The sequence below is a fragment of the Giraffa tippelskirchi genome, chromosome 8, assembly GCF_054371585.1.
Source record: "Giraffa tippelskirchi isolate mGirTip1 chromosome 8, T2T-mGirTip1v1.2.pri, whole genome shotgun sequence".
NCBI lineage: Eukaryota > Metazoa > Chordata > Mammalia > Artiodactyla > Giraffidae > Giraffa > Giraffa tippelskirchi.
The window spans coordinates 115,934,383-115,948,871 of NC_137282.1; the positions used below are offsets into that span (position 1 = coordinate 115,934,383).

A 14,489-nucleotide genomic window follows, 5' to 3' on the forward strand; every position below is an offset into this window, starting at 1 on the left:
GATGAGGAAACCAAGGATCACAGAGGACAGTGGCTTGACCAAGGTGTCATAGTAAATGGAAGGTCTGTCTCCAGACTATCCTAGGTCTGAGCTTCTGCACTGAAGGGCACTTCATGTACTCCATTACTGTGCCCGGTCTGGCTGTGGAGCCCACAACCTCTGTGGTCCCTTAGACCACAAGCTCTTTAAGGAAAGGGAATGAGCTCCCTGTCTTTCCATCCCAGGCACTCCACGCTGAGTCTGGGGCAGGGTTGCAATCACTAAGCATGTCAGACAAAGTGAATAGGAGAGGGTTTGGAAAAACTGTCTTGTGTTTTAACAAAGTGGAAACTTTATGCTCTGACAAAGGAAATCTGAGTTATCATCCACCTTCAACCCTCGTGTACTCTCTTCGGCAGCAGCACATATACTAAAATTTGAGTGATACAGAGAAGATTAGCACGGCGCCTGCACAAGGATGACTCTCAGATTCGTGAAGCGTTCCTTATCTGGGGGCTTCCCTGGTGGCTCAGCTGGTAAAGAATCCGCCTGCAATGCGGGAGACCTGGGTTGGGAAGATCCCCTGGAGAAGGGAAAGGCTACCCACTGCAGTACTCTGGCCTGGAGAATTCCATGGACTGTGTAGTTCATGGGGTTGCAAGGAGTCGGACACAACTGAGCGACTTTCACCCTTTCTAACTCTTGTACCCTGGGTCACCGTATGTGTATGTGTCAGTTGTTTCTTTTGTAAAATGGGGACAATCTTGGACTCTCTGCCTTGGCCTGGAGGGGTCAGTGAAGAACCCTTGAGCTGGAATATAGCTGGAGGATGCTGACCTTGTTCACACAGTCCAGCCCGAACAGTGCCCAGCATACAGTAGGTGCAGTGTAAATGACTGCTGGAGTAGATGACTCAGTGCTTTTCTCAGCCATTTATTAAAATCTGCAAAACCAACCTGACATAGATAGGACCGTGTCAGAGCTGAACTGTCTGGGTTTGGAGCAGGGTTCTGCCATCTACTGTAGGAATCAGTTGAAAATATGGGGGTTGGTTAGGGCTGGTTCTTTAATTGGGGACATGCTTGTGTTAGGTTGGTGCAAACGTAATTGCAATTTTGGACCGTGAATTTTAAATCATTATAATGAGGCTCAAACACATCTTTATTAATCAAAATAAGAACCATTACAACCAACACATTTTTGCCAATGAGAAATAAGTTTGTTTATTCCTATAGTGTAAAAACCCATGCCTCGGGATTCAACAAACTCTTGGAAAGCATTTTCTGCCTCCTGCTGGTTATGGAAGTGTTTTCCCTGCAAAATGTTGTTGAGATGCTTGAAGAAGTGGTAGTCGGTTGGTGAGATGTCAGGTGAATAACGGCGGGTGATGTAAAACTTCATAGCCCAATTCATTCCACTTTTGAAGTGTTGGTGGTGTGACATGCTGTCAGGCGTTGTCATGGAGAAGAATTGGGCCCTTTCTGTTGACCAGTGCTGGCTGCAGGGGTTGTAGCTTTTGGTGCATCTCATTGATTTGCTGAGCAGACTTTTCACACATAATGGTTTTGCCAGGATTCAGAAAGTAGTGTACCAGATCAGCAGCAGGCCACCAAACAGTGACTTTTTGGTCGCAAGTTTGGCTTTGGGAAGAGCTTTGGAGTTTCTTCTTGGTCCAACTACTGAGCTGGTCATTGCCAGTTGTTGTATGAAACTCACTTTTCATTGCATGTCATAATCCAATCAAGAAATGGTTCATTGTTGTTGCATAGAATAAGAGAAGATGACACTTCAAAAAGATGATTTTTTGATTTGCAGTCAGCTCATGAGTCACCCACTTCTTGAGCTTTTTCACCTTTCCAATTTGTTTCAAATGCCAAACAACCATAGAACAGTTGACATTGAGTTCTTTAGCAACTTTAGTCATTCTCGGTTGTTGTCAGCTTCTGATGGCTGGTCACTGCACTCTTCATCTTCAAGGGTCTCACCTCCTTTGCAAACTGCTTAAACCATCACTGCACATTAGCAGCTCCTGGGCCAAGGCATTGTTGATGTTGCGAGTTGTCCCCACTGTTTTACAACCCATTTTGAACTTGGATAAGAAAATTGCTCAGATTTGCTTTTTGTTTAACATCATTTCCCTAGTCTAAAATAAATATAAACAGCAAGTAATGGCTCAGATTGTAAAGAATCTGCCTGCAATGCAGGAGACCTGGGTTCAATCCCTGGGTCAGGAAGATCCCCTGGAGAAGGGAATGGCTACCTACTCCAGTATTCTTTTCTGGGAAATCCCATGGACAGAGGAGCCTGGTGGGCTGCAGACCACAGGATCACAAAAAGTTGGACACAACTGAGTGACTGACACTTTTAATAAGTCATTAGCAAAAAATAAAGTGAGAAATATGCATTAAAATGATGTATAACAAAACCACATTTATTTAAGAATGTATTCCAATATCAAGCTTCCCTGATGGTTTAGATGGTTAAGAATCTAACTGCAATGTGGGAGACCTGGGTTCAATCCCTGGGTCAGGAAGATCCCCTGGTGAAGGGAATGGCAACCCATTCCAGTATTCTTGCCTGGAGAATCCCCTGGACAGAGGAGCCTGGTTGACTGAGTGACTAACAGTACTTCTACTCCAGTATCAAACAACAAAGTTCAATAATACAAAACCACAATTACTTTTGCACCAACCTACTATATTTACCCTCTGCTTTCCTAGAAAGGGTTAAACCTTGGGCAGCCTGGCCTGGGTGTTCTCCAACTCTGCTTTGCCCCATTACCTTGCCTCCAGCTGAGTTAGGCCCTGAGTTTACCCGTAAACAGGTGCCACACTCCCCCTGAGAAGCTAGAGATAAGGGCTGTTTCCACGCCCAGGCTCTCCATGTGCTCTCCACGCCCCAACCTACCGGCTTGCCTGGGTCTCAGCTGTCTGGGAGGTTATCCTTTTTAGGCAACTTGGCTCCATCCTGTGGAAACCCCTGTGTTAAGTATTAAGACTTTGGGGGCCTGGAATGACCACACAGACACACGGAATTGATGATCAGGCTCCCAGAATCAGTCTTGGGTCAAGCAAACCCTGGCAGGCCTCACCAAACCCACCAAGTCTGGGACGACCTGGAGAACCTTCATTTCAGATCTGAGGCAGATATCTTCCCAAGGCTCCAGGAGCTTCAGTAACTCCTTATTTCTAGTTCCATCTAGCCTATCAGATACTTCCTCCTAGCCAGTCAGTTATGAGGGATAACATCAGGGATGTCCTTTGGCCATTCTGCTCATGAACAGCAGGCTGAGCATGACTTGTGAACCGGATGCCACCCACCACTTGTTCTGTATCCCCACCCCACCCCTGCCCCCTCCCCAACCCAGAGCTAGGAAAGACTTTTGTGTCCCTAAACGGTTAAAAAAAAAATCAAAAGAAGAAGATTATGACATGTGAAAATTACATGACATTAAATTTTAAGTGTCCATAAATAAAGTTTTACTGGAATAAGACCTGTTCATTGGTTTACCTACCATCTCCGGTGGCTTTTGTACTTTGCAGAGCTGAGCAGTTGCTGGTCTCTGAGAGTTTAGCACTGCCGTTTGATACACTGCCAATCAAAGGGATAGCATAAGTGTCACCTCTCTGTGTAAAAGACACGGTTAAATACAAAGCATATGGGGACTTCCCTGGTGGTACAGCGGTTAAGACTCCATACTCCCAACGCAGGGACGCAGGTTCGATCCCTGGTTGGGGAACTAGATCCCACAGGCTGTGGGGCCGAAAAATAAAACAACAAACAACAACAAAAACATATATAAGGAGCAAATTGGGAAGAAAGACTTGTAAAATATATAATAAAAAATAATAAAAAACATGCAGCATAAAAAATCCACTACAGATCAGCATTTGGCTCAGATGGTAAAGCGTCTGCCTGCAATGCCGGAGACCTGGGTTATATCCCTGGTTCAGGAAGATCCCCTGGAGAAGGAAATGGCAACCCACTCCAGTACTCTTGCCTGGAAAGTTCCATGGACAGAGGAGCCTAGTAGGCTACCGTCCACGGGGTCACAAAGAGTTAGACACGACTGAGCGACTTTACTTACTTACTTTACTTATTTGCAATTGACTTTGAGGAGACGTGACACCCACTTTGAACCCCAGTTAAATGAAATATGATTCCCCCAGCAGACTCCCGTCTTCTCATTACTAGAACTGGATTTCAAAACTTTGGACTCTATTATTTTATTTTTATTGCATTTTTCATTCATAAAAAGTTGCACCTTCATAGTATCCTGGGTTTTGCCTCTTGGCCTGTAGAGATGAACATAGAAGTTTGCTGACCTTTGACTTAAACCACTGGACTGTGCTAGAAATTTCATGATTTTGGTCTCCCAATTCCGCATCTTTGGTTGTCTTACATCCATACAGAGCCTAGGAATCCTTACTGACCATAGTTAAATTTGGCTTCAAATTTAACCACTTCAAATCTCACCACGCTTATGGGAGCGTTAAAAATTAATGGGAGGACCTGTTAAGATCCATCCTTTATCCTGCCCTCCTGGATGACTCTCTTCTCCCCTCCAGGTATATCCAGTACCCCCTCCATCCCACCCCTTTCTACTCTCAGGATGACTCTTTGACTCATTAAGTCTTCATTGATTTTCTTCTCCTCTGCTCAGAATCCCCATAGGAAATATTCAATTCATCCTGGTGGCTTGATAGATCAACTGATACCAAACAAATGAAAAATTAATGTGCGTGTTAGTCGCACAGTCGTATCCAGCTCTTTGCGACCCCATGGACTGTAGCCCACCCAACTCCTCTGTCCATGGGATTCTCCAGGCCAGAATACTGGAGTGGGTTGCCATTCCCTTCTCCAAGAGATCTTCCTGACCCAGGTCTCCTGCATTGTAGCACATTCTTTACCGTCTGAGTCACCAGAGAAAATTAATTCCGTCCTATTATTAGCAAACACTGTGCTAGTGGCTAGATCGGTGGGAGATTCTATGTGACATAAATTGCTACCCCAGGACCAGTGGCTCCGGGCCCCAGGATTCTAATGGCAGTCAGGAATCTTGAGCCCCATTTAGCTTGTGCCCCATCACTTCCTAACAGCGTGACCTTTTTCAGCTGCCCCAACTTTTGTGGTCTGCATTTCCTCATCTGCAAAAGATGGGACTCAGGTTGGGTTCCCTTCAGCCTAGCCTGAAGATGTATTTAAAACCAAGTAAGTTGGCAAGAGGGCTCATCTGTAGGGACAGTGCTGAGTCCTGCCAATGTCTTCTTCCCTTCCAAGCAATAAAACCCAGTCCTCTCAATTTCCCCAGCCCCAGGCCGGGACTAAATGTCTCTGTAAGCATTTGTGGCCCCATTCCTCCCCTCCTTCGTTCTCACCCTTCAGCCACATGTCCCCAAGGAATTCTGGAGCAGACTTCCCTCCTGAAGCCCCAGGCTCAGCCAAGCCCAGTTTCTTCATCCAGGATCAATAATTTTTTTCCTTCTTACCTTAAAGAATAATAATGAATCACCCTGTCAACCACAGAGTCCTTTCTATTCTTCTCTTTGTCTGCCTTTGGATTTCCTCTTTGGTTGTGCAATTTGGCCTTTACAATATCCTTCCCTTGCTAACAAAAATGAAGCACTTGGGCAGAGGAGTTTGGGGATGTTTGGCTCCTCTGGCAGGAATTTGGTGAGTTCTTGATTCTTACTTCCCCCTCTCCCACCACGTCCCTGTAGCTTCAGATCCTGCTGCCTTCTTCTCTTAAGAATGTCTCAAGTCTGTCTCCTCCATCCAAACCCCACCATACTGTCTGATTCGCTGTCTCTCCCATCTCTGGTGGAAAAGGCAATGGCACCCCACTCCAGTACTCTTGCCTGGAAAATCCCATGGATGGAGGAGCCTGGTAGGCTACAGTCCATGGGGTCGCTAAGAGTCGGACACGACTGAGTGACTTCACTTTCACTTTTCACTTTCATGCATTGGAGAAGGAAAAGGCAACCCACTCCAGTATTCTTGCCTGGAGGATCCTAGGGACGGCGGAGCCTGGTGGTCTGCCATCTATGGGGTCGCACAGAGTCGGACACGACTGAAGTGACTTAGCAGCAGCAGCCCATCTCTGGTTCCAGGTACCCTCCACCCCAGCTTATATCCTTCTGTGGCTTCCCATCACCCAAAGGATAAAGTCTTAAGTTTCCTTCCATAATGGTAACTCACAGCTGAATCCGACACGCATGCATGTGTGCAAAGTCACTTCAGTCATGTTCAGCTCTGTGCAACCCTATGGATTGAAGCCCGCAGGCTCCTCTGTCCATGGGGATTCTTCAGGCAAGATTACTGGAGTGGGAAGCCATGCTCTCCTCCAGGGGATCTTCCTGACTCAGTGACGGAACCTGCATCTCTTACATCTCCTGCATTGGCAGATGGATTCTTTACCACTAGTGTCACCTGGGAAGCCCAATCTGACATAGTTTGTCCAGAAGAGTCATTTCTAATACTGAATTTGGATGCCTTTAGTACATACTTGGGACTTCCCTGATAGCTCAGTTAGTAATGAATCCGGCTGCAATGCAGGAGACCCAGGTTCAATTCCTGGGTTGGGAAGATCTGCTGGAGAAAGGACAGGCTACCCACTCCAGTATTCTTGGGCTTCCCTTGCAGCTCAGATGGTAAAGAATCCACCTGCAGTGCGGGAGACCTGGATTCTATCCCTGAGTTGGGAACATCCCCTGGAGAAGGGAAAGGCTGCCCACACCAGTATTCTGGCCTGGAGAATCCCATGGACTGTGTGGTACAGACTTGTGATTAGCTGGCCCCCAAAGCGTCAGAATGTGTGAACTCCCACGAGGTTCTTCCTCCCCTCGCCTCTTCAAATGTTAGGTTGCTTTTGTCCAGTCAGCATCTGAGCCCCCACCTTTTAGAAAAGTCATTAATTGATTTTGTTTTTGCTGTGCTGGCTCTTCACTGCTGTGCGTGGGCTTCCTCTAGTTGTGGCGAGGGGGGTGCCCCGCTCTAGTTGCGGTGCTGTAGCTTCACTTGTTGCCGAGCATGGACTCTATAGCGCAGGCTCAATAGTTGTGGTTGCTCTGCAGCGTGTGGAAGCTTCCTGGACTAGGAATTTAACTTGTGTCCCCTGCATTGGCAGGCAGATTTTTATCCACTGGACCGCTCCAGAAGTCCTGAGCCCCTTTTGATTAGGGAAGAATTTTGTGTTAGTCTTGGATGGCAGAGCCCAGATGCCACCTCTCCCTACTCAGGCAAAGCGGGGACGCAAGACCTCAGCTTGATCATCTGCGTGTTTCCTTGGGCTTTGAGTCTCGAGGAGTGGGCCGGGTAAGAATTACTCCTGGTGGAGCACTATGGTTCTCACTCCCGGGCCCAGGGGCTGACCTGGACTGTCCTTTGGGTCTCTCTTCTTTGGGCACCTGGTTCCCCAGTCCTATGTTTGATCCATGAGCCACTCAAGACCCTTCCCCTGTGTCTTTTTTCAACTATTGTTACCCAGAATGAGTTTCTATGGCTGCAGTGCAGCCAAAAATAAATAAACAAATAAATTTTAAAAAATCTAGACATTAAAAAAAAAACAAAAGTGATCTTGATCAATGACCATGAGCCACTCTGGAAACGAGGCATGCGCAGCCCCATTGTACCGAGCAGAGAAGTGATACAGCCCAGTTCACCTAGGAGGGAAGTGTTGGCAGGGCTGGGGTTTGTTCACCTTCTCACTCAGGGACACTGTTTCCCTCTTTGTCTGGCACATGCTGCACCCAGAGACTCAGGTGGAAAGTGTCAGAGGCTTTGGTGACTGAGATGGAGCTGGAATTTTGCATAAGAAGGATTTACTGAAACCAGAGCAGGTGTCACTGCCATCCTGCTGGAAGCCAGGCTATGGACACCTGTATTTTGGAAAAAACAATCACGATGAGAAGCACTGCTGGGCACACTTTAATTGAAAGACACATTCAGGAGGACTGTGGGCTGCTCCTGGGGTGGGTGCTAAGCCCTTTGACAACCCTTCAGAGAGCCCTGAACTTACTCTCTTCCATCTCTCCCTCCATGAAAATTCTTGCCCCACCACTCTGCTCTTTAGATCGAATGAGACCCACACTATCACCCAGGCCTGTGAGGTCCTACTAGTGTCTCATCCTTAACATCAAAGGTGCTGAGAGCTCATTCCCACTCCAGTGCCTTTGCACTTGGCTATTCCCGTTGCCCTGCTGGACTGGCCTTCTTCCAGTTCTTTGTGGGGCTGCCTCCTTCACACCCACTAGTCTCTACTCAAATGCCATGTCTTCAGAGAGACTTTTCACACCTCCTCATTTTAAATAGTGTCCCCAGTCACTGCTGAGCCCTGACTCTGCTTTAGTTTGCTTCACATTGATGATCATTAACTGGCATGATATTAGATGTTCATGTAATTATATAACCTGATTATGTTTTACTGGCTGTTTCTCCCATTATGGGGTAAGTTCCATTAGTATAGGGACTTTGCTCATTGCATATTAAAAAGAAGAGACATTACTTTGCTGACAAAGGTCCACCTAGTCAAAGCTATGGTTTTTCCAGTAGTCATGCATGGATGTGAGAGTTGGACTATAAAGAAAGCTGAGTGCCGAAGAATTGATGTTTTTGAACTGTGGTGTTGGAGAAGACTCTTGAGAGTCCCTTGGACAGCAAGGAGATCCAACCAGTCCATCCTAAGGGAAATCAGTTCTGAATGTTCATTGGAAGGACTGATGCTGAAGCTACAACTCCAATACTTTGGCCACCTGGTGTGAAGAATTGACTCATTGGAAAAGACCCTCATGCGGGGAAACATTGAAGGCGGGAGGAGAAGGAGATGACAGAGGATGAGATGGTTGGATGACATCACCAACTCGATGGACATGAGTTTGAGCAAGCTCCGGGAGATGGGGATGGACAGGGAAGCCTGGCGTGCTGTAGTCCATCGGATCGCAAAGAGTCAGGGACATGACTGAGTGACTGATGTCTCCTACACTTAGATCAGCACCTGGCACATAGTAGGCAATAGGGAAAATTTCCTTGACAGAGATAAATTCCCAAAGTTAAAGGGAGTTCCCCTCTTCCATGGGCTACCCTACCCTTCCATTTAGCAAGACACGAGAGGGCACTACTTACACTGTGTCCTGCGTGAGTGGCACCCCCTGGAGCCCACACAGTTCCGTGGCATTCCATGGGAAGCCTGCTTCCTGGAGTTGCCCAGCGGGACTTCCTGGGACATGCATAAGCCCTGACATCAGATGGCTCTGGGTTTGGATAAGGCTTCATCACTTAGTGCCCGTGTAAACCTGGACACGTATTTGATGACTCTCTGTGTCTCAGCTTTCTCAGCTACATATTGGGGGTGATTATAAGACCTGCTTGGTAGGGTTGCTCTGAGGATTTCGTAAGATAATATACACAAAGTGCTCCAATATAACACTGAAACCATACATCTGTGCCTGGTAGGGATGAGAGTCAGATGCTGAGGATACATACAGAAGCTCTAGGGGCTAAGTGAGATAAAAAATGAGAATTAGTTCTATCACTCTGGTCAGTGGGTCACAAACGCAAAGGCATCCAGGGCTAGACAGGTCACTTACACAAGTGAAGCTTGCAAGGTGGTCACTGGAAAGCCAGAACTCCGTCTCAAGGGAGCAACTGCTACCCTGTTCCGGCCATGGTTCAGTTGGGGCAGGAATCTGGCGGAGGAGGGAAAGAGTGGGGGCAGGGGCGGGGTGCTGGTGAATCTTGTCTTGGTGTTGCCAGAGCGTCTTACTTTTCAGAGAAGCCTAAATCTTCATATTTGAAATCTCACAGGTTTTAAATATTGGCAACTAATTAATTCAGTGTTCTGGAACCAGTCTCAACTAGCATTCTAACCACCTTTGTCACTTCCTGGTATACATTCCAAAAGTCTCTCTTAATTTTAATCCACTTCATTCGGGTATAATTTACCTGCAGTAGAATGTTCATATTTTAAGTGTACAGATCCACGAACTTTGACAAATAGATGCACCCATGTCATCACCACAATAATCAAGGTACAGAATGTTTCCATTATCCCAGAAAGTTCCCCAGGGTCCCTTCCCAACCAATCTTCACCTCTGCCCTCACCCCAGCCCTAGACAACTACAGGCCTCCCTTGTTTGACTGCTCTTCATTTCATTGTGCTTTGCAGATATGTTTACAAAATGAAGGTTTGCGGCAACCCTGAACCAAGCCAGTCTATCGGTATTATTTTTCCAGCAATATTTGCTTACATCCTGTCTCTGTATCACGTTTTGGTAACCCTCCACCAGCAAAAAAGATTAAGACTCACTGAAGGCTCATATAAAGCTTAGCATTTGTAATCAATAAGATATTTTCAAGTTGAGGTATAAACATTGTTTTTGTAGATGTAACACTTTTGCACAGTTAATAGACTACAGTATAATGTAAACATAATTCTTATATGTGCTAGGAAACCAAACAATTCATGTGACCAAAAATCTATTGCTGTATCTGCTTTATCCTGATGGTCTGAAACTGGACCTACAGTATTTCTGAAGTATGCCTGTATTGATCTGCTTTATGTCACTATAGATTGACTATTCTAGAATTGTATATAAATATTTATGTCAGTATTTATTAATGCCCTTTGTATCTGGTACCTTCCACTTAGCATAGTATTTTGAAATCCTTTTAAATTCTGTGAGACCTGTTTCATGCTCCACATATGGTGAACATACCATCTGCCCTGGAAAACAATATGTGCACTACACTATCAAATGCAGTGCTCCAGAAATATCCATTTGGTCAAGGCGGTTGCTAGTGTTGTTCAGACCCTTTATGTCTTTACTGACTGTTTTGACTATTTATTCTATCAGTTGTTGAGAGAGAAGTGTTAAAACCTCCAACCAAGACAGTGGAATTGTTTACTTTTCCCTTTCATTCTGTCAGTTTTGCCTCACATAAAGTTCTTCCATTTGTAATATTTGTCTACCTGATGAACTGTCCATTTCATCACTTTGAAAGTGTCCATTTTTTATCTTATTTGCAAAACACATATAGAGAGACACAGAATTAGAGAACATACAGACACCAAGATGGGAAAAGCGGGCGGGATGAATTGGGAAATTGAGATTGACATACATACACTATTTTTTTTTTTAAACAGGCTTGTATATTTTAAAGCAATTAGGAAGCAAAGATAGACTTTAATAATATTTACCCAGAATTTTATCATTTCTGATGTTCCTTATTCCTTTTGAAAGATTTGGGTTTCTATCATTTCCCTTAATGTGTGAACAATTTCCTTGAGTTTAGGTCTGCAGGTTATAAATTCTCTTTAGTTCAGTTCAGTTTAGTTCAGTCACTCAGTCGTGTCCGACTCTATGTGACCCAGTGGACTGCAGCATACCAGGCTTCGCTGTCCACCACCAACTCCCGGAGTTTACTCAAACTCATGTCCATTGAGTCAGTGATGCCATCCAATTGTCTCATCCTCTGTCGTCCCCTTCTTCTCCCGCCTTCAATCTTTCCCAGGATCAGGGTCTTTTCTAATGAGTCAGCTCTTCACATCAGGTGGCCAAAGTATTGGAGTTTCAGCTTCGGCATCAGTCCTTCCAATGAACACCCAGGACTGATCTCCTTTAGGATGGACTGGTTGGATCTCCTTGCAGTCCAAGTGACTCTCAAGAGTCTTCTCCAACACCACAGTTCAAAAGCAGCAATTCTTCTGTGCTCAGCTTTCTTTATAGTCCAACTCTCACATCCATACATGACCACTGGAAAAACCACAGCTTTGACTAGACAGACCTTTATTGGCAAAGTAATGTCTCTGTGTTTTAATATGCTGTCTAGGTTGGTCATAGCTTTCCTTACAAGGAGCAAGTGTCTGTTAATTTCATGGCTGCAGTCACCATGTGCAGTGATTTTGGAGCCCAGAAAAATAAAGTCTGTCACTGTTTCCATTGCTTCCCCATCTATTTGCCATGAAGTGATGGGACCGGATGCCATGATCTTAGTTTTCTGAATGTTGAGTTTTATGCCAACTTTTACACTCTCCTCTTTCACTTTCATCATGAGGCTCTTTAGTTCTTCTTCACTTTCTGCCATAAAGGTGGGTGTCATCTGCCTATCTGAGGTTATTGATATTTCTCCCAACAATCTTGATTTCAGCTTGGGCTTCATCTAGTCCAGCATTTCTCATGATGTACTCTGCATATAAGTTAAATAAGCAGAGTGACAATATACAGCCTTGATGTACTCCTTTCCCGATTTGGAACCAGTCTGTTGTTCCATGTCTAGTTCCAACTGTTTCTTCCTGACCTGCATACAGATTTTTCAGGAGACAGGTCAGGTGGTCTGGTATTCCCATCTCTTGAAGAATTTTCCACAGTTTGTTGAGATTCACATAGTCAAAGGCTTTGGCGTATTCAATAAGGCAGAAGTAGATTTTTTCTGGAACTCTCTTGCTTTTTCGATGATCCAGTGAATGTTGGCAATTTGATCTCTGGTTCTTCTGCCTTTTCTAAATCCAGCTTGAACATCTGGAAGTTCATGACTTACGTACTGTTGAAGCCTGGCTTGGAGAATTTTGAGCATTACTTTGCTAGTATGTGAGATGAGTGCAATTGTGCAGTAGTTTGAGCATTCTTTGGCATCGCCTTTTCTTGGGATTGAAATGAAAACTGATCTTTTCCAGTCCTGTGGCCACTGCTGAGTTTTCCAAATTTGCTGGCATACTGAGTGCAGCACTTTCACAGCATCATCTTTCAGGATTAGAAATAGCTCAACTGGAATTCTATCACCTCCACTAGCTTTGTTGGTAGTGATGTTTCCTAAGGCCCACTTGACTTCGCATTCCAGGATGTCTGGCTCTAGGTGAGTGATCACACCATCATGATTATCTGGGTCGTGAAGATCTTTTTTGTATCTTTTTTGAAGATCTTTTTTGAATACACAGTTCTTCTGTGTATTCTTGCCACCTCTTCTTAATATCTTCTGCTTCTGTTAGATCCATACCATTTCTGTCCTTTATTGAGCCCATCTTTACATGAAATATTCCCTTGTTATCTCTCATTTTCTTGAAGAGATCTCTAGTCTTTCCCATTCTATTGTTTTCCTCTATTTCTTTGCATTGATCACTGAGGCAGGCTTTCTTATCTCTCCTTGTTATTCTTTGGAATTCTGCATTCAAATGGGTGTATCTTTCCTTTTTTCCCTTGCCTTTCACTTCTCTTCTTTTCACAGCTATCTGTAAGGCCTCCTCGGAGAGCCATTTTGCCTTTTTGCATTTCTTTTTCTTGGGGATGGTCTTGATCCCTGTCTCCTGCACAATGTCACGAACCTCTATCCATAGTTCTTCAGGCACTCTGTCTATCAGATCTAATCCCTTGAATTTATTTCTCACTTCTCTTAGTTGCCTTTTTTTGGACATTGAGATTGACATATATGCGCTACTACATATAAAATAGATGGCTAATGAGAACCTGCTATATAGCTCAGGAAACTTAGTGCTCTGTGGCGACAGGAAAAAAACACAAAACAAAGGCGAGATATACAGAGACATGTACATATATATATATGTATAGTTGATTGACTTTGTTGTCCAGCAGAAATTAACACAACATTGTAAAGCAAATATACTTCAATAAAAATTAATTTAAAAGAAGTCCCATTTTTCTTTGATAATATTCCTGGTCTTCTGGTCTATTTTATCTAATAGCACCATCCGCTTCTTATGTTTACTATTTTCATCCATTGACGTTTAACCCTCCTGGGTCCTCTCTGTTTCAAGCCTGTCTCCTATAGACAGCTTATAGTTGAGTTGTCCTCTTTTATTAACCCCACAAATCTCTGCCATTTCATTGCAATGTTCAGTTCATTAACAGTTAATATAGTTACTGATGTGACTGGATTTAGATCTACTATTTTATCTTTCCTTTTCTGTTTGCTTAAGTTTTTCAGGTGTGTTGCAGTTTCTGTATTTTGAAGAATTATTTGAATATTTTTAAAGGCTCCATTTCAGTTTATCTATTGGCATTTTATTTCCACTTCTTTGCATTATTTTGCATTATTTGCTCTAGAGATTATAATGACTTCCTTAACACTCTATTTAGAATTAAGGTTGTACCACTTTTACAAAATATACAGAAAAGAAACCCTTGCACTTATATAGATCCATTTACCACAGAACCCTATTCCTTACAGTAAAGTTCCCATTTGAAAGTCTATACACACCTACACGCCATCTATGGGGTCGCACAGAGTCGGACACGACTGAGGTGACTTAGCAGTAGCAGTAGCACACACCTACATACATTTTAGACTCTACAAGACAACGTTACAGTTTTTTTTTTCAAACAGTCTTGGGTGTTTTAAAAAATTAGGAATAGAAAAAAGACTTTAATAATATATACCCAGAATTTTTATCATTTCTGACGTTCCTCATTCCTTTTGTAAGATTTGAGTTTCCAGTACTATCATTTCCCTTCAGTCTGAACAATTTCCTTTAGTTTTAGGTCTGCAGGTGATAAATTCCC

The 14,489-nt window shown here is 44.1% G+C and overlaps 1 non-coding gene across 1 annotated transcript; it reads left to right on the top strand.

Moving 5' to 3' along the window:
• Positions 1–382: 382 nt before the first annotated feature.
• On the top strand, positions 383–492 carry LOC145519268 (U6 spliceosomal RNA). The gene has a single exon (XR_014063683.1). It is a non-coding gene; the product is annotated as a U6 spliceosomal RNA (small nuclear RNA).
• The last annotated feature ends 13,997 nt before the right edge of the window (positions 493–14,489 follow it).